At 41.8% G+C, this 19,437-nt stretch overlaps 1 protein-coding gene across 2 annotated transcripts in view; it reads right to left on the bottom strand.

Moving 5' to 3' along the window:
• The window catches only part of LOC141279370 (uncharacterized), a 70,365-nt gene extending 53,592 nt beyond the window's left edge, over window positions 1-16,773 (bottom strand). The window contains exon 1 of one of the 2 annotated variants that reach the window (XM_073808717.1): window positions 16,534-16,773. The gene's annotated coding sequence lies outside the window, so the exon portion shown is untranslated. The remainder of the gene's footprint in view (window positions 1-16,533) is intronic. The other variant, XM_073808696.1, reaches the window with a different exon arrangement.
• Between the last annotated feature and the right edge of the window lie 2,664 nt (window positions 16,774-19,437).

Consider the following 19,437-nt stretch of genomic DNA (forward strand, 5'->3'; position numbering starts at 1 on the left):
CTGACTGCCTCTCTTTAAAAGGGATACAGACATCAGAATAGCGGCCAGAGAGATGTCTATATCATGTCCTACAAGGAACTCAGATTGTTCAACTTAGAGAAAACAAGTCTTGGAAGGGCCGTCATACTGGTTTTCAAATACGGGAAGGGCCGCGTGGTGCTAAGACAGTGTGAGGCTAACTTTAGATGTCTCCACACATAGAACCAGGACCAGTGAGTAGATGAAAGCAAAGCTCACAAAAGGTGCCCTGAGCTGCCCAAGTGGCCCTGCCCTGCTGGTGCTTCTCAGAGGCCACAGGGCTCCTTGGGGGAATGTCATCTTCGGGGTTCAAGCACCAGACAGAGACTGAACCAGAGGAACTCAGATTGTCCTTCTCCTCTGAGAAATCCATGGCTCTCGTTGACTCCAGCGTCTCTCAGTTTTCCCCTGAGAAAAGGTTTTGGGGAGACAAGTCCAAAAGTAACTGTTTTTACTAGAATACATTGTTTTTATTATTTATTTTCTAAAATGTCTAAGTCCTGGGCAAGCACTGATTTCCATCAGCGGCATAGTACTATGGAAAGGGCACTGGATTTGGAGACAGACTAATTTGGGTTAAACTCCAGCTCTAACACTTATCTGCTACTTTACTTCAGGCAAATTACTTGACCTCTCTGAGCCTCACTTTCTTCATCCGGCAATATTAATACTTAATTTAAGGGTTGTTGGGAGGATTGAATGAGATACCACATCTCACTGATTCTAAGATGCATATTTTTCACGTTCAATAGTTCTGAAATCAAGATGTATTTTAACATTGATGGTACGCCATGGTTTAATTGGGAGAAGTTTTTTTTTTTTTCTTTCACAGTGTCACAAAAAGTAATGTGGATCTTACAAAAATCAATTGCAACTTATATTCAAAGGAATATGCTCACATATATTAAACACTTAGCATAATAACTGGCATACGAGTGCCCAATACAGTGTTAATTCCATTCTTCCTTTTCTAGACAACTGCTTCAAAACCTCTTGAGGAGCAGGGAGGGCCTCAAGAATTAATTATTGGAATTGGCCTACAGATTCTCAATACAGAAAATTAATGAGAAGGTTCACACCAGATCCTACGGAGGGTTATTTCTACTCTACACACACACACACACACACACACACACACACACACACACACACACACACACACATACAATACACATTGGGACTTCCCTGGTGGCACAGTGGGGTTAAGAATCCGCCTGCCAATGCAGGGAACACGGGTTTGAGCCCTGGTCCGGGAAGATCCCACACGCCACAGAGCAACTAAGCCCGTGCGCCACAACTACTGAGCCTGTGCTCTAGAGCCCGCAAGCCACGACTACTGAGCCCATGTGCCACAACTACTGAAGCCCGGGCGCCTAGAGCCCATGCTCCGCAACAAGAGAAGCCACTGAAATGAGAAGCCCACGCACCGAAATGAAGAGTAGCCCCTGCTCGCCTCAACTAAAGAAAGCCCACGCGCAGCAACAAAGACCCAACACAGCCAAAAATAAATAAATTAATTAAAAATTAATTTAAAAAAATTAATGAGAAGGTTTACACCAGATCCTATGGAGGGTTATTTCTACACACATACACATATACTATATATGTACATATACACTCTTTCTCATCCCATTTCCTTGTCATATAAACTTTCTGTACTTTTCCAACTGTGCTTGTTCAGTTTATTTTGTTTCACACATTCTTTGAGCGTAAGGCTAAGTGTTTTTGCCCACTTTATCTTAGGAAAGAGGATATCCCTGCCATCACCAACACTCTACCCGCTTCTCCAAAACCTACCATCAAGTTTAATATCTTTCAGCTCTGACTTCTTTCCTCTTCTGGTGCTCAATTCAAGATGCTTTACTTTGTCACAAGAAGCATATAATAAACTCAATGCTGCAAGGATACATCAGTCAGGGAAATTTTTTCTTGACCCTGCTGGTCCAGAACATAATCATCAGAGATGTTTTTGTAGTCAAATACTGTGGTTATAAATGTGGATTTTTCCTCATACAAAAATATTATCTGGGCTTCCCTGGTGGCACAGTGGTTGAGAGTCCGCCTGCCGATGCAGGGGACACGGGTTTGTGCCCCGGTCTGGGAAGATCCCACATGCCGCGGAGCGGCTGGGCCCGTGAGCCATGGCCGCTGAGCCTGCGCATCCGGAGCCTGTGCTCCGCAACGGGAGAGGCCACAACAGTGAGAGGCCCGCGTACCGCAAAAAAAAAAAAAAAAAAAAAGAATATTATCTAATCCTTTATAAGATGTTATCAAGTGTATTGTCTCACTATTATTTTGTGTTAGTGAGTTACCTGGGTTAATTATATATTACACAAAATTCACTTCTTTATAGCTGCCTTCCATTTTACTACTTCATGGTGATATATCATCTCATCTTACAGCAATATTAGGAATTCACTTGCTAGCTCTTTCTCTCTAATCCAACTTCTGCACAGTGGATTGGTGCTCAGGACCCTCACCAGAAGATGTGCAGCGGCAAAGCTGAGTTTTGTTTTTGTTGGTATAGTCAGTTAGCTAGTTTATCAACGTTTATTGAGGGCCCACCATACACCCACCACTGTGCTAGGTTCTGGAACTAACCAGAAAGATAAAAGCTAGACCTTCAAGGTATTCATCTTCTAGGCCAGACATGGAACAGAAGCCATACTGAGCCAGGGCTCTCTTAAGTGGCTGACACTTAACTGACTAATCTGTGGTCTCCATTCCCTCTGCAAATGTAAAGACAAGGCCTGCGACATGCTGAGTGATCACAGCCAGTAGTGGCTACTCTAGCAGGCCTGCACCCTGCTACTCCCACCTGTGGAGTTGTCTGCTCACCAGAAGCCAATCTGTTTGTTCCCAAAGTTGTTTATGTTAGTTCTTCCTATTATCGTAATAACACAATTTAATTAAAGTTACTTAAAGAAATGAAATATGAGTGCAAAAGAGATAAGTTGTTTCTATAAGATCCAAGCTGAATGTTTGGGAAAGGCACATAAAGGTGAATTACTGAAAATGTACTGGCAACTTAGGCGTGGGAGAGCCAATTGTAAAACATCATTAAATCTAGGGCTTCCCTGGTGGCGCAGTGGTTAAGAATCTGCCTGCCAATGCAGGAGACACGGGTTCGAGCCCTGGTCTGGGAAGATCCCATATGCCGCGGAGCAACTAAGCCCGTGCGCCACAACTACTGAGCCTGCGTTCTAGAGCCTTCGAGCCACAGCTACTGAAGCCCGCGAGCCTAAAGCCCATGCTCCGCAACAAGAGAAGCCACCGCAATAAGAGAAGTCACCGCAATGAGAAGCCCGTGCACCGCAACCAAGAGTGGCCCCCGATCTCCGCAACGAGAGGAAGTCTGCGCACAGCAACGAAGACCCAACGCAGCCAAAAATAAATAAATAAATTTATTTTTTTTAAAAAAATCATTAAATCTGGAAAAATCGGATTGCCTCACAAAATGTCTTTAAGATCTCACTCCACGTTAAAGAAACGGAGACAAAATGATTGTGAAAGCCTCCGAGGTGTGGCTTATACGAGAAGTAGGATGCAAAGCACTAATGGGAGGCCCGAAACTCAAAAGACAGGCCTTGGCCCTACATCAAAAACTTGAGGGATGTTTTAAGTTGAAATAAAGGCTTAAGGAATGATTCCATCATTTTGTATGATTCTTGCTTTAACTAACTTGTTCAGCTAAGTCACCAACTATTAACTGAATAGGGTATAAGGGTTTCTACTGTTGTTAACATAATAGCCTGTTAAGAGCTATAATACAGGGTGTGCAGGTAGACAAGATGACTTCTTCCAAGGGAGGAGAGGGCTTAGGATGGGCTCTGTGACGGAGGTGAGTACTGAACTGTGTGCCCGAGGATAGAGTAGGAGTTCCTAGGGGAATAAGGAAAAGCCAGTCACTTTCCAGGGAAGGTACTGTCACATGAGTCTGTTTTTAGACTTTTAAAATCAACCCAGAGGCAAGTTAGCCTAGGTTTGATTCTTTATTCTGCCATTACTATCTGTCTCTAAGCAAGCTGTCTGTGCTTCAGCGTCTGCATCTGGAAGGTGAGGATAATTGCAGTATGCACCTCAAAGGGCTATTGAGAAAATTACCGGAGATGACCTTTAAATAATCATGCATTAATAAGAACAGATGCAAAATTATCTTAAGGCTTTCTGGGAGCAAGGGAATAGGCATGCTGCAGATGCTTCTGGAGATGACGGAAATGTTGCATACCTCTTCTAAAATCTCCTGCCACTAGCACAAGCAGTAGAAGATTCAAGAGAAGGGAAGGTGTGGTGTAAGCCCCCAGGTGCTGGGAGGCATGTCTGCTCTTGAGATGGGCAAGACAAGTAGGAAAGCAGGTGCACTTGACAACCAGCTCTCAAATTCATACATTACCTCTCACCAACCACTTCCACTAGCTTATTTAGTTCTTTCAACAAACCCGTAATTTTACAGATCCTTCATTTTACAGATGACAGAACTAACTGGGTCTCATAGAAGTTAAGCATATCACTCAAGGTTGTACAGATGATAAACAGAAATGATAAAATAGAACCCTGCGCACCTTATTCCAAATTCTGTGTGCTTCCCAACACCCCAGACTGTCTTTCTCATGAGCCATTTAGTTGACAAACCATGGGCTGCTATGTCTTGTATTTATTCATCTGTTAAAACTTTTCATAGGACAGGATGCTGCAATTAATAGCTAAAATGAGGGTTGGAGATTATCAAGGATTTCAATTGTCCTGCCTATCTCTGACCTCCATTACCAGGGATAATCAGAAGCTAGCTCTAGCAATTTTCTGAAACTTTCATTAATTTTAAATAAATTTATACAATGTCATTTTCCCCCCTTTATCCAAATTAAAATGTCCTTGTCTTTTCAGTTTCTCATTACAGGCAAATCCCTTGTATGTCTTGCAGACAGTCTGTTGTTTTTCTCTGGATCCTTTGTATTTCTGCTTTGTTTTCTTTGAAATGAAAGGACCCAATGCCGAATTGTGATTTTAAGGTGAAATCATAACATCAATGTATATCATTAAAGTGTTTTATTGTAATTACAGAAATAGTCAATGCCAAATTATGTGCACTATATTATTTTCTGCATTATTCTTTATCCCATTCTCAAAGTTAATACAGCCTATTATATCTCATTCATTCTTCTGACTACGGCTGCACAGCAAGCAGATGTCTCCATTGAGCAATCCACAATGAATCCGAGATCTTTTTCCTGAGCACTTACAAGTAGAGTAATTCAGAGCCCATCAGTGAGTGTGAGCTGTTTCAATTGTTCCTTCCAGTGTACATTAGCGTGTACTTGTCTACATAAAATTTCAAGGAATCACAGATATTGGAGATGGAAAAGACCAGTTTGTTTACCAAGCCTGAAGGAAATAATCCTATCAGTTCATGATATTTTAATGATGCTTATTAATAATAATTACAATAACTGTTTATATTACATGGTTTCTTTCATTCTAAAATCAGTAAGATGATACTTTTTTTGAAAGCAACATTCCTTTTCTAAAAGGGAACTGGGGCTCGGACATCAATGTTAACCATACCCTACGCCAATCCAACGAAGCCAAGAATTTGACTCAGTTCAGTTCAATAAACACCTCTGAGCACCAACCACTTGTAAGGCAGGGACCCTATTGGGTATTTTGAGGGACACATCGGTGAATAAAACCTAAGGCCCTGTCCTCTTGTTTATTATATGTTAAGAGATTTGTGATAGTGAACACATATGTATAGCTATTATGATCATTCCAAGAAAAATACAAGTAACATGGACACCATGGAGCTGGAGAGATTTCTCAGGCTCCAGGAATTGAGAAAGACTTTGTGAGGAAGGTGACATTTGAGCCAGGCCTTGAAAAAAAGATGAGCATATAGTCCATTGACAGAGCTTGGGAAAAGGGGACTTGAGCAAAGAACCAAAATTAATCAAAACAATAGATCTTAGCTGGGTTTCTACCTCACAGCGTAAAGACAAGTATGGACATTCTCAGTGCAAGTGGATAAGGTACGTATGCAGAAGATGTCTACTTGGCCTCTATAAACAGGATTAAGATGTGGAAACTCCATTTAATTAACAACCTGAAATAACAATCAGAACACACAGACTACCAATCATGAATATACTTATGGAGACAAGACAGAATGTTTTAAATTAGGATGTCTCAAAAAAATTTCAGAAATCCTGGTATTGTATGTAAGGAAAATTGGGAAGTCCCAATTGCAGAGAAAAATCTCCAATCAAAGTGTAGATGGATAAATGACCTATCTGCCGGTACCTTAGTACTACTTAATACCACTCAATACAGCTGAGAACTGATACTGGTGTACCATTTGGCCATTGGAGGGATTTGCAGGCCCTTGCTGGTTTGCTGGACAACTATAGATCCCCAACTGAGGATGCACAGAATAGAGGATTCCATTTTATGATTCCTTCAATAAAAATATAGATAAGTATAGACGAGAAAAATGCCAATGTGCCTCTATGACTTTTTCCTTTAATTTTTAAAACTTTTAAAACATTTTTAAATTGAAGTTTAGTTGATTTACAATGTTGTGTTTCTGCTGTACAGCAAAGTGACTCAGTTATACATATATATATTGATACATTCTTTTTCATATTCTTTTCTATTATGGTTTATCACAAATACTGAATATAGTTCCCTGTGCTATACAGTAGGACCTTGTTGTTTATTCTCTATGATTAATCAGAGTAAATATTTCTCCACTTTTAGTCAAAGAGCCTAATCTTTGAAAACTCTATCATCTGGCAATATATTACCACAGTAGTTAGCTACTTTATACCACCCTTTATAAAACCCTTGACGTGAAGAAAAAGGAAACTATAGAAGCCTTCTAGTACTTTGATATTCGTCCCCTCAAAACCATTGCAAATGCCAACTCCATCATGAAGCCTTCCCAAGTTCCTTCCACCACCATTCCCTTCACCACCAAATTAATGTTCTCTCTCTTGATTCCACAGTCCTTCGATCCATTGCTATATGCTTTATCATTTGTTGTGTGAGCATCTATCTCCCTCCACCAGAATGAAAGCACCTTAAAGAGAGAGATTCAGCCTTCCGCATTTTGCATTTCCACAGTGTCAAGCCTATTTTTCACTGCCTGACCCACAATAGACATTCAACACATGTTTGTTAAATCATTTCACCAGGTCTGAGAGACCTTATTTTGACATATTTTAATTACTAAAAAAATTTTCCCTTTGAACCCTTTCCAAAATTTGCCCTTGCTGTCTAATCACGGCATTCAGATTCAGATGCAGCATAAGTGTGTGTATGGCTACCGCTATTCTTCATCAATCAGCATGTTTGTCTGGTAGTGAACTGCAGAATTATTGCCCTAAATCAGACCTGAATCTTGACTTAGTCACACTCACATTCATCAACTCTGTGATTTTGGAAAACTTTAGAGTCAGACTGACCTAAGTTCAGATAGACTTACACACAAGCTCTGGTTGTCACTTACTAGTTGTACAACTTTGGGCAAGTTAAACTCTCTAGACCTTAGTTTCCTCTACTATGAGATGAAGACATGAATAGCACCTATCTTGGTTTAAATATGACAACATGTGTAAAGCTCAGTGCTTTACACATAGCAAGTACTCCATTAAGTATTGTTATTGTATCCTCATTCATAAAGTAGACATAACACCTGAAACTTATATAATACTGTACATGTACCTCAATAAAAAATAGAAACAATAATACAAGACCTGCAGGACTGCTATAAGGAATAAATGATATGACAAGCAAAATTTTGCCCAGCACATTGTTTAGTCAATGTTTCCTTCCTTCCTATGTGCTAGAATAATTGCTACAATTGACTGAGCACCTATTACATTCTAGGTAATGTGTACCAGTCACTTTAAATATATTATGCCATCTAATTTAATTCATATAATAAGCTATTGAAATAATAATCATTAGCCCTATTTTACAGATGAGTAAATTGAGTTTCAGAGAGAATAAATAACCAGCCCAAGGTCCCATCACTAGTTGATGACAGATTATTCCAGAAGAAGCTAAAGATAAGAGGAATCAAGTACAGAACAGAGAAGTAGAGGAAGAAAATACAGGAAGAGAATACAGGCAGAAACTCCTTAACCTTAGTATTCCTATTTGTCCTCTAGCCCCCAATTCCAGGATGATACTTGCTTTTTTTTTTTCCATGGCTTGCAGCATGTGGGATGCGGGATCTTGGTTCCTGGACCAGGGATGGAAACTGTGCTCCCTGCAGTGGAAGCACGGAGTCCTAACCACTGGACTTCCAGGGAAGTCCTGATGCTTGCTTTTTAAACTAGCCTCTGGGATCTATACCAATATAGTCTCCCTTTCACTATTCACCTACTTTCGTTTTCAATAAATATATGAAATGATGTCACTCATTAAGAAGTAACTCTAATACACTTCCCTCTCTCAATTTCTTTCCTGGTTATAAATTTGCTAGTTGTTCCCACGGTCTCATCTCAGTTATAATAATCATCATCCATGAAACATTTTAATTTTTAATAGTCTGGTTACCCTTAATTTCTTAGACTTCCATAATGGGCTCATAATAGACATGTCAAGTACATTTGTTGCCAGCTACATGGAAGGGAAGATGGCCCTTCCATAGCTCCTACTAAAAGGCAATCCAGTTTTGTACCGAACGACAATCCCCCGTTCCCACCCACCTCCCTTTGCTATAACACCCTAGACTAGAGGTGTAGTTCTGACCCTTGGGCAACTCCAATCACAGGCTGGTTAAAGTCCTGTAAGGAAGGGCAATGGAAAGATGAGTTGGATTCTTTCTTGGGAATCTGAATTAGGGAATTCTGAGAGAATGAAGCAATTAACAGGGAATACTACAAATGGAAGAATATAAGGACAGAAGCTATGAGGAAGAAGCCAGGAAGGAAGTAGGGTAGAGATGGTAGGGTTTTGGACATGGGGGGGATCTTGGCAAGTCAAAGAAGCAACAATTCCATGTAAGCAAAAGCTATGAGATTGAGAGCAGTTACTCAGAATAAAGCTAGAAGACCAAACCAGCAGGTAGCAAAAGGAGCCCAAGTAAAGCAGACACACAGTGAGAGGACAGGATGGATAGAAGACAGAAAGTTACCCCTAGAGCTGCTTCAGTAGCTGAAAGGTTTCTAATTCTGATTCCAGGTTCCATCTGTGAGCATGCTCACAATGAACGCCCCTTTTCTTGAGGAAATTTCAGTGAGTCAGTTCTTTGCAACCAGAATGACTTTTCTAGAGGGTTCAGCACTTAAAACCTTTTTTAGAAGATGAAAGTTAAGTTGTACTGTTCCCCTTCTTTGTTTCAGATGGGTCACAATTGCGGATTCCTGGAAGTCGGTCACTCACCTTACTATCCTGATTGTCCCGACTTCCCCAAATATCTCTATATTTTCCCTGTTCTGAGATAGAAGAAAGTTCTCTTCAGCTACCACCTAAATATCAAAACAAATTTCACCAACTCATTTATCACCTGATTCTTTGAAATAAATAATAAACTCTTAGGTAAGGGAAGCACAAATCCAAGAATGGGAAACATGACAAATAAGCTGTAGGGGAGAAAAACTGGACATAAGAAAAAGGGGATTCAAGGGTATAAAAATACTTCATTATGAATGTGTAACTTATTCTTTGCAAGGGGGGAGAAGAATGAATACCCTAATATAAGAAGTTTCCATAGATTGTATAATTTAAGATTTTTACCTGTCATTCTTTCTGTATTTAGTTAAATTTATTAAGAAGCTATATTTCAATATAAACTGTTTATTCATTCAACAACATTTATTGATCACCTGCTCTGTTTCACCCGATGCTAGGCATTAGGGGTACAAAAGCCAAAGACAGCCCCAATCCTCGATGGGGCTACAGACCAGAGTGGGAGCCAGACGATTCCAGTGCAGTGTGATAAGGGCCACATAAGTGAATGCCCAGCCCAGGAACAGTGGAGCAGAGGTAGGGTGGTTTGGGTCTAAGGAGCTTTCCAGAAGAAATGCCCAGGATCAGTTTTAAAGGAGTAGCGGGAGTTGGCTTGGAAAAGACAAGGCAGAAGAATGTTGCAGGCAGAGGTGCCTGGGCACCGGCACAAGAGCTAAAATCCTGCATTCTTTAGAGTATGGTTGCCTTAAGCAGCCCAGTATATCATGGATTTCTGTACAATAAATCACCACTCCTCAGAGCAAGTGTGCCCTTGACCTGCATTCAAAAAGTCCCTTGTCCACAGACCCTCAGTGAAATTTTCCTCCTCAAACATATACTAACTACACAAGCCCCAAGGGTTATAGAGAGTCCAATATATCTAGTATTAGGCAAGATAAAGCTACCTCAAGATTCACAAGTTTCTCTTCTGAACAAATGATGGCTTGGCTTCTTTCAACCACCATTACTGTTAATTTTGAGTTTGTGAATTTAGTTTTCAAGAAAAAGAGTGATTCTGGTTTTCATGGAAATCATTTCAGTTCTCCAGAGCTTTAGATTAGAGGCATGCTGAATCTTTAAGTGAATAGCATAAAAATGCTTTTGATAATTATTTATATCACTAAAAATTAGATTGACAGCAATAATATGTACAGTATTATTTTCCATCATAGTTTATCATTTATCAATAACCAAACATTACACATATTTCTAGAGAGTATATTCTTAGATTCTAAAAAGCGTGCCGGTATACTATTTCACAAACCTATTCCTGTTTCCCATCTTTAAAGTCAATAATGTCTTTCTCTTCTGTATCTCCTTCCAAGGATTGTTATGTAAGGTTAAGCAAGATATCCAATGTCAGAAATTTTAGGCAATCAAGAATAAAAGAACAATATAAGTGAAAAAATTATTATATGTGGTTTTCAAAATTCCCTTCCCTAGTTAGAAAGTAATTATATATTATATACTATTTTTTTCCAGACAGAAATAAGACCAATTCAAAGAGAGTCAGTGATTTACTAATTGTCAAAGCAGCCTTGAACTGGTCCCCCTTGCTATAAGGAAGATGATATTTCTAAAACATGGCAGAAGAACTTACTCTGGGGTTTTAAAAATTGCATTAAAAGCTACCATGTAAAATTTTTAAATTATATCTTTTCAAAGCTTTAGCCAATTTCAAATGAATAGTGCTTGGAATTACGCATAGAAAACATGCTTAATAAAAATGTCATTCACTCTCAACCCTCTTTGTCCCACTCTTGGCCACATTTCAGAAGCGATTTATTACTCACATCCTAAAGGCATCATATATATATATATATATATATATATATATATATATATATATATATATGCACACATACATTTATTTATTTATTTATCATCATATCAGCAAGTCTTCAGCAATATCCTTCAGGAGTTGCATATCATAAAGATCATCAACAGTCCTGTCATCCCCAAAAGCATAACATTAAACATACAGCATGTATCATAAACACTATAATTGCTTAAACTGGTCCCTTGCATCCTCAAAACAGCATGTAAGCATAATGCAAAAAGGAACAGCACAATTTCTGTGAAAAAGCTGTGAGAATGGTGAAGCTAAGAGATGTACCCAGTGCCCGTCCATTTTAAATTCATACTTATTATACAGGAAGACATGCATTCAAAATCGTCGATTCTTTTGAAAATGGTTCTTAAGTCTCCTTGCACATGTGCCTACATGCTGACTGGCAAATTCTCTTAACATCCATAAGTTAAAATCCCACTTTTTCCTATTGTGCTTTTCACTTCAAAATGTCAACATAGTTTGGGTGTAGAGGAATTAATCCCATATATCCACAAAAGTCACACTTCCCCTTTGGTAACCATAGTTCTTGAACTGGGCCTTGTGTAAGGTGACCAAAAGACCAGATTCATGGAAGATCCTATGCATAGAATCAGAGAAATACTCAATAATGCAGCTGGAAGGAAACAGAGAGGATTTAGTCCAACTCGTTCATTCTAAAAGAGGTCCGGAGAAGAAGAACGGGGAGTCAGTCCTAGGTCATAGATTGGCAAATCCCAAACGAGAAACTGGTCCAATGTACTTTGTAAAAAAACATGTAATTATTCAATAAGAAATGGGGATCCCTCTCTTCTGATCAACATTCTAAATCTTAGTCTTTAAAAAGAGGGCCAAAACTAAAGCAATTATTTTAATGCCATGTCAACACAGTACTTTTGACCTGAATATCATGGTGATTTGGTGACGACCTCACCTCTTTGCTTCTCAACTCTTGAAGAGATTTAACCTAAATGGGGAGATTTAAGCAGTTGGCCATCTTGCCCCTATGTTCTTGTGAGTCCTTGGATGAGACACATAACCTTACTCAAATATAACAGAAGGATAGCAATATAATTAACTAAACAATATTATTTAATTACAAGAAAGGACTAAACAGATATCATTTTAAAGTGGATTACCATGTCAAGACTTAAAGGAAATGTAGAAAATTTCCATTTTACATCTTATATGTATGTCTCTTTGGGAGTGGGTGGGGCCACAAAATTTCCTTCAGTAAAACTACATGCAAAAGCAATGCTTGTAACCAAGGAGTTTTGGTACTGTCTTCCATGTTGTACTGGTTTTAACTTCAGTAGGACTAGAGGCTCTAGCACTTTTATTTATACAAGTATCCACACACTGTACCTTTTAAAATATCATCACAGTCTTCATTCTTATTCCCCCAGAGTTAAGGATGACTGGGATCACTGCTGCCTGGCTCCCCAGTTCTGTTCAATCTTTTCCCCAACCAGATTCTTGTTTTCTTCACTTCTTAACTCCCCACTCAGATTACCCCTCTCTTTGGATTACTCTTCCAAGGCAACTGGAGCGCCTCCCCTAAAGGCAGCTCCCCAGTGAGTAACAAGGGGGGTTGGGGGGAGTGTCTCGGAAGTGATCAAATACATGCAGATGAAGTCATACAGCTCACAGGAGAAGGCAGTGGCCACAGGTGCCAAATGCAGGTGACTACCCAAGCGCCGCATAGGGCGGTTGCGACAATGTGGGTCAGCAACCTCACTGAGTAACAATGTTGGGTGCGTAGAAATGACTCTTTTTCACACGACTTGACCACACAACCTGTGTGGAGTCTCAAAGTATAGGCGCCAGACCTATGATTTATGTGGGGGTGGGGGGCATATCTGTCCTCCTTTTAAACTACGAAATTAATCTAAAAAGCGATGGATTGACAACATTGAAGACAACACCTCTGAGTACTGAGAAAGACGCGATGTAGAAAATAGTGATACAAGCGTTAACACAAATCTGCCTGCAAGGAAATAACTGGCATTTCAATCAAATATTCTCTCCAAACAAGAACGTAAGTGGGGTGTCGGGGTGCTCCTACCTTTGACCTCATAAAACCAGTAGGATTTTAATAACCCAACCAAAAGGCGACCCATGGAAGAGATTTTAAAAATGTTCTCCCTTTATAGATACGTGTCCTTGTTGGTAGGGATGGGCAAAGCCATTTCATTACTATCTTTGCAATTCCAAGATGACAGTGATAACGGAGGAGTGGCCTGCAGCTAAGTGTTTAGTATCAACTGGAAGAACTATGGAACAAGTACAGTGAGACAAGAGCCTCACTAACCACATGTCCCCCGCCCATGCGCATCTGGTTTAACAGTGCACAGAGGCTATAGCTAACGTGAATCACCCAGATAATGACAGTTATATAGGCTGGCTCACAATGAGCGTGAACTTGTTTAATAGTACAAGTGTAAAAGGGTTAGCAGACATTATTTGTGTCTCTGTTGTATTGTGCAGAGGAGGGTGGCGGGAAAGAGAGAGAGGGAATTTTCTGCTGTCTTTGGAAACACTGGACTCCGTGTGAGTAGGAATGCCACCAGCGGAATGCAAGTTGGCCAGGGCAAGAAGTGCTCGACCACAAAGGCAAAAAGACAGTTAGCTTATGCCTAGTTACAAACTTCAGGTCAATGACTTATACAACTTTATGCCCTGCATTATCGTATCTGCATGCTGTTCAATGTATATTATCAATCTTTTAATTACTAATTTGTTTATGCAGTTAACATTGATTCTACCACCAAGACTGCAAGCTCCCTGAGAGCAAGGGTGCATCTGCCTTGTTCTTTCCTACATCCTCAGTGCTCAGCAAGGTGCCTGATACATAGTAAGTGCTCCTAAAATACTAGTTGAATAAACAAGTGAATGCACGAATGAATTCATGCAAATTCATGTTGTGACACATGTTTGCCACGTTTGTGCCTTGAGCAGGGCTGAGCGTGCTGTTATAACAGAGCACAGCAAAAAGAACTCCAAAAGGCGCCTCTCTTTGGCTGGCCCAATGCTGGGGTAGGCAAAGTCAACTGCGGAGGCCAGGTAAGGGTGGCTGGCATAACGACTGACACGCAGGGCACTCTGAACCCCAGGGTGTGATCCAGATGCAACCACAGCTGCATTGAGCCCCCTCAGATCGTTGCTGGGCTTTAGTGTCCTCATTTAAAACTTGAGGAATAACCTTTCTTTTCCCTTGCAGTTCTGAAATTCTAACCATTTAGGAAGATATCTGGACCCTGAAATCTTGCCAGAGACAAACCATGGTAAGACCTTCTGCTTACAAAGTAGAAAACAATTAATTTCTAAACTATGAAGTTCCGTTCTAGTTCAATGAAACATATTGGGGGGTAGGGGTGGCTTCTTGCCAGATCCCAGCCAGTTGATACCTTCCCTTCATCCTTTCCCACACCCAGAAGTCAGGTTCTCTAGGCCTCAATGGGAAGAGCATAAATACTCTCAACCAGGGCTGGTGCTTTGCTTCAATCTCTAGCTATCACAGGGAGTCAGTCTGATAAACATTTGCAGTTAGAATGGAAGGAAGCACAGCCTCCCAGACTTTTACCGATTTTTTTTTTTTTTTTTTTTTTTTTTTTTGTTGGACAAGTGGCAGAGTCACAGAAAACCTAGAATTAGGTAAGAAAGCAAAATTCCTTCAGAGAATTCAAAGACAGCTACAACTGAGAGCCTTGAAACAATCACTGTTATAAGAACAGAGGAAGGGAAACCCACCGTTCAAGAAAATAAGCAGACCTCTTTTTTTCTCAAAAAAATTTTTTATCTGACTATGAGGCACCGATTTTAGTCCTTTACTCGCATCTCTCAAGATGTCACTTTAAAAAGCTAAGGTTTTATCCACAAAACCACCAGCGAGTAAATAGCCTTCTCATTCTTACCCTCACACACACAGTAAGATATTTACTCTCTGATAAACAGCAATTGTAAATAAACCTTGTTTAATCTCTAAAAGCCAAAATAAAAATCTTTAACCTCCAAGGTAGAGTTTATAGATGTGCCTGCACGCCCTGCCAGCGCCAGAAAACACAAGGTCTTGAATAAACTCCTATAACGGGAGGCGTATTTTCTGTCTCAAGCATCTTACATTGACCTTCTTTTTTAAAAAAATATGTACCAAGGAGGAGGAAAGGGGAAAACCCAACCCCTCCCACCCCATTCTCTGTACAAATCGGCCAATAAATCTAACGAAAAGACACAAGAGAAAAGGACAGAAGCCAACAGGTGGAAAAAGGCTTTTTGTTTCCTTAGAAATGCTCAGACACTTGATCTGTGTTCCCCGGTCTATTTGTCTCAGGGTGTCTTAATGATGGTTTTATTATCGTGATGATGATGATCAAGAACAATGATAACACTTCTACTTTGTGATTCACAGCATTTCTAGCTCGAAGCTTTCTCCACGCGTTTGAGACAGAATGGTATGTGTTCCGTTTTACCAAATCCCAGGGAGGCATGCAGCATCCCCGGTCGGCTCTCTGGATTTTACAGCCGGGGAAACTGAGGCACGGGGCAGCCCACAACTGCTTCACGGTCCCTACCACCAGAGAAATCCCTGAGACGGGAAAAGTTTCTGGATCGTCTGGCGGCAGAGTTCTCTCGCCCTCCCTCCTAGCCTGCCATGCCGCTCTTCCTCGGAGCGTCTGGGCTCGGGTGGTAAGGATTGGGGTACCTCCCCTTCACGACGAGCCACGCCAGGGCAGGGTGTGGGAAGTCCACACACGCACACGCACACAGGCACACTCGCACACACAAAGCTCTGTGCAATCTCTGCAGGCACTCGGCAGAGCGTCAGACGGCCCTTGCTCAGCCTGAGAAGGCACAGCTCAAGCTTGCAAGGAGGCCTCCTTGGGCTCCGGGCTGGGGCTGCTCCGAACGAGGGCTCTGCCCTTCTCTCGCTCTCTTTCAGGCTGCTCTCTCTCTCTTTTTTTCCCCCCTCACACCCTCCACCCTCACACCCTCCTCCCATCCCTCTCCATCCACCCCTTCTCCCCCAACAACCTAGAGGCACAGATCGTGTTACTGGGGTTCCCTAGAAAGAGGGGCCATCCCCAGCTCTGAGCGCCTGCAAAGACTTCCAGGGGCAAGGCTAGAGCTCCAATTGCAGGACCCCAGCGCTCGTCCTGAGCAGCGCAGAAATGAGACCCCGACTTCCAGGCACGGGCGAACCAGCCTGCCACAGAAGAAGGAATTGTTAGGGCTCTTACCTTTTTTATGAGGAGAAATTCTGGAGAATCATTTCTGAAACTGAGGGGGGAAAGTGAATGAAGACAAAAAAGACCCTTTTCCTGCAATCCCTGGCCTCCTGGTATCAAGACACTAGGACAACATCAAAGCAACTTAGGGGGAACACTTTAGGGGCCTATTGTCTGCTCTGGTCTGATCTGTTTTTCTTCTGACTCCCCCTCTTGCTGCGGTGACACTTGGTACGGCCCAGGCATTCATGCCAAGTAGCTTTCACACATGGAAGCTTGTCTCAAGCAATTGCTGACAAGCCACAAACAAGACATTCTCCCTCCCTTCTCCGCGCCCCCCTCCTCCCCCCTCCACCTTTTCCTCCCCCCCCCCCCCACCGTCTCCCCTCCTCCTTTCTTCTGAATGCAAACTAAAACTCTCCAGTGACAGGCAGGCTCGCAGGCTTGGCCTAGCTGCGCACGCAGACACACACACACACACACACACACACACACACACACACACACACACACACTCTCCCTCTCTCTCTCTCTCTCTCTCTCTCTCTCTCTCTCTCTCTCTCTCTCTCTCTCTCTCTCTCTCTCACGCAAGCAGCTCAGCTAGTTGCTGCTGCACTGGTGGAGTTAAGAGACAGGAAAAAGCCTAGGCTGAGTTGGGGGCAGGGAGAGAAAACGAGAGGGAGAGGGAGAGGGAGAGCGGGAGAGCAGCCTCCTGTGTCCTGGTAAAATGGCAGAAGAGAGGTGAGCCCTCTGCAAAAACAGCAGTGGCCACTCACGTGTGCACACAGACACACACTGGGAGGCAGTCTGAGCTCCAGGAAGAGTGAAATCAATGACTCCACAAAGGAAAAAGCCTTGTCCCGTCAGCTGCAGCTTGGGGGAGTGGGGAGATAAGAGAGTGGGTGGACCCAGGGCTGGGGTTTCTGTTGAATGTTTAGGTGGTTTTCTTCTTCACAGTAGAAAAAAAAATGTGTTCCCTAAGGATCTAGTCTTTCTTCACTGCATAATGGAGTCTAGAACTGAGCTACTAGTTAAAATAAAACCAGGAAATGTGGTAAATGTGTGAGTAAACTTAACTGTGGGTTCAACTTGTACCCAAGATATTTTTAAGTGGAATTAAAAATAATTTTTTTTTTTTTAGCAGAAACCCTAGAGAGCGGTAGCAAGGAGAGTAGTAACAAGTAGTATAAACTCTGGGAGCTGTGAAGTGTGATGCTAAAGTTACTGATTGCCAAGCTGCTGGAATTTATGGAGGGTGGGCACTGAGAGTTGGAGGGGGGAAGGGTGAGTCTCTGTGAGCTGTTTTCGAGGAATGAGGGGGGAATGAGGTAGGATAATGAACATGGCAAGAAGCAAGCAGGAATTTGATTGGTGTGGAGGGAGGAGGAAGGTGGGGGTGTAAAGGAGGGAAGAGAAAGAGAGGAGGAGAAAAACCACCGCATTAAAAACGAAGAAGAAAAATGGAAGCCCAGAGATTGAAACATGCGGAGTAAATGAGATGGCAAAAGAAGGCATAAAACGTGAGCAAAAAGGAGCACAAAGGATGCGCAAATTTGCAGATGGCATGAAGTCAGGAGGGCCAGTCGAGATCAAGAAGAAGGACGGGATGATTACGTGACATTCATATTTTTAGCCAGTTGTGGAGTTATAAACCTGACAAGGTCTTCTTTGCCTGGGCCGGGATGGTTACCCTTCTACAAGCAAGACCTGAATGGAAGCTCAGCTCCTTACTGGAGCTACCAGATCTGTGTTTTGCAGGAAGGTTATTTATATCCTAGTCCTCTGACTCTTCCTCTACAAAATGCAAATTATGTGAACACACAACACTCATTCCTTCGTTGGGGTACAATAAAGAATAAATTATGACTTTTTACATTTAACGCTAGCTAAGTGGCTCGTCACTACCTAAAAGTCACCGCATCAGACACATCCTTGTTCCTGCTACCTTTTCCCCTTAGTTTGCTTCTCCATTATGGCTGATCCCTAGAACTGTCTGTTCCGACCCATATTCATGATAATAATGGTGATGATAATGAAAATAGTTCCTTTTGATTGAGTATTTACTTGATTCTCAGCATTTTCCAAGCATTTTTTACCATGAAGTCATTTCTATTAAGATCACCTCTATCTACAGATGATAAAAAATGAGGCACAGAGAGGTTAAATAACTTGCCTGAGGTCCCACAGCAAGGTAAAGATGGAGCTGAAATCAGCCTCAGGTCTGTGTGATTCTGACGCTCCAGCATTTACCCACCATTTTATGTCCTCTGACCTGAGTAGCACAGGTTCTCCAGGGCACCCCAAGTCCACTCAGCCATGTAAGTGCACGGTTTCTTTCTGCACCCCATGGCTAGGTTTGGATCCTCTCACGTTGAGCCAGGGGACCTTCTGACCTCTCCTTAATGGGCTACTGATTCACCGTCCACTTCCAAGTGGTGGTGACTCACTATATACAATGAGGCCTCCTAGTCAAGAATTGCATAAAGGGTCAACTTGACCTTTAATGACTGTATGATTTACAGATTGCCAGGCAATGGAGAAAGGCAGCTAAGACCAGAAAGGCTTTCCTTCCTTAAAAAAATTTACAAAGCAAACTAAGAACACCCACAAGGTGTGGATGGTAATGATGATGATGACAAGAGCTAACATGTATTAAGCACGTATCTATATTAAACAACCCCATAAAGTATAAACTATTATTGCTCCCATTTTCCAGAAGAAGAAGCTGAGGCACAGAGGTTCAGTAACATGCTACGTTCACTCAGTCAGGAAGTGCTAGCTGAGCTATGGTCCCAGGCAGCCTGCCTCCCCAGAGACTGTGCTCTCCCCCACTCTGCTGCACTGCTGAGGGAGTGAAAAGAGTAGTTCCAATTATTAGAGTGAAAATCTAAGTGCTCAGTGAGAGAAAGAGGAGAG

This window comes from Tursiops truncatus, chromosome 1, assembly GCF_011762595.2.
Source record: "Tursiops truncatus isolate mTurTru1 chromosome 1, mTurTru1.mat.Y, whole genome shotgun sequence".
NCBI classification, from domain to species: domain Eukaryota; kingdom Metazoa; phylum Chordata; class Mammalia; order Artiodactyla; family Delphinidae; genus Tursiops; species Tursiops truncatus.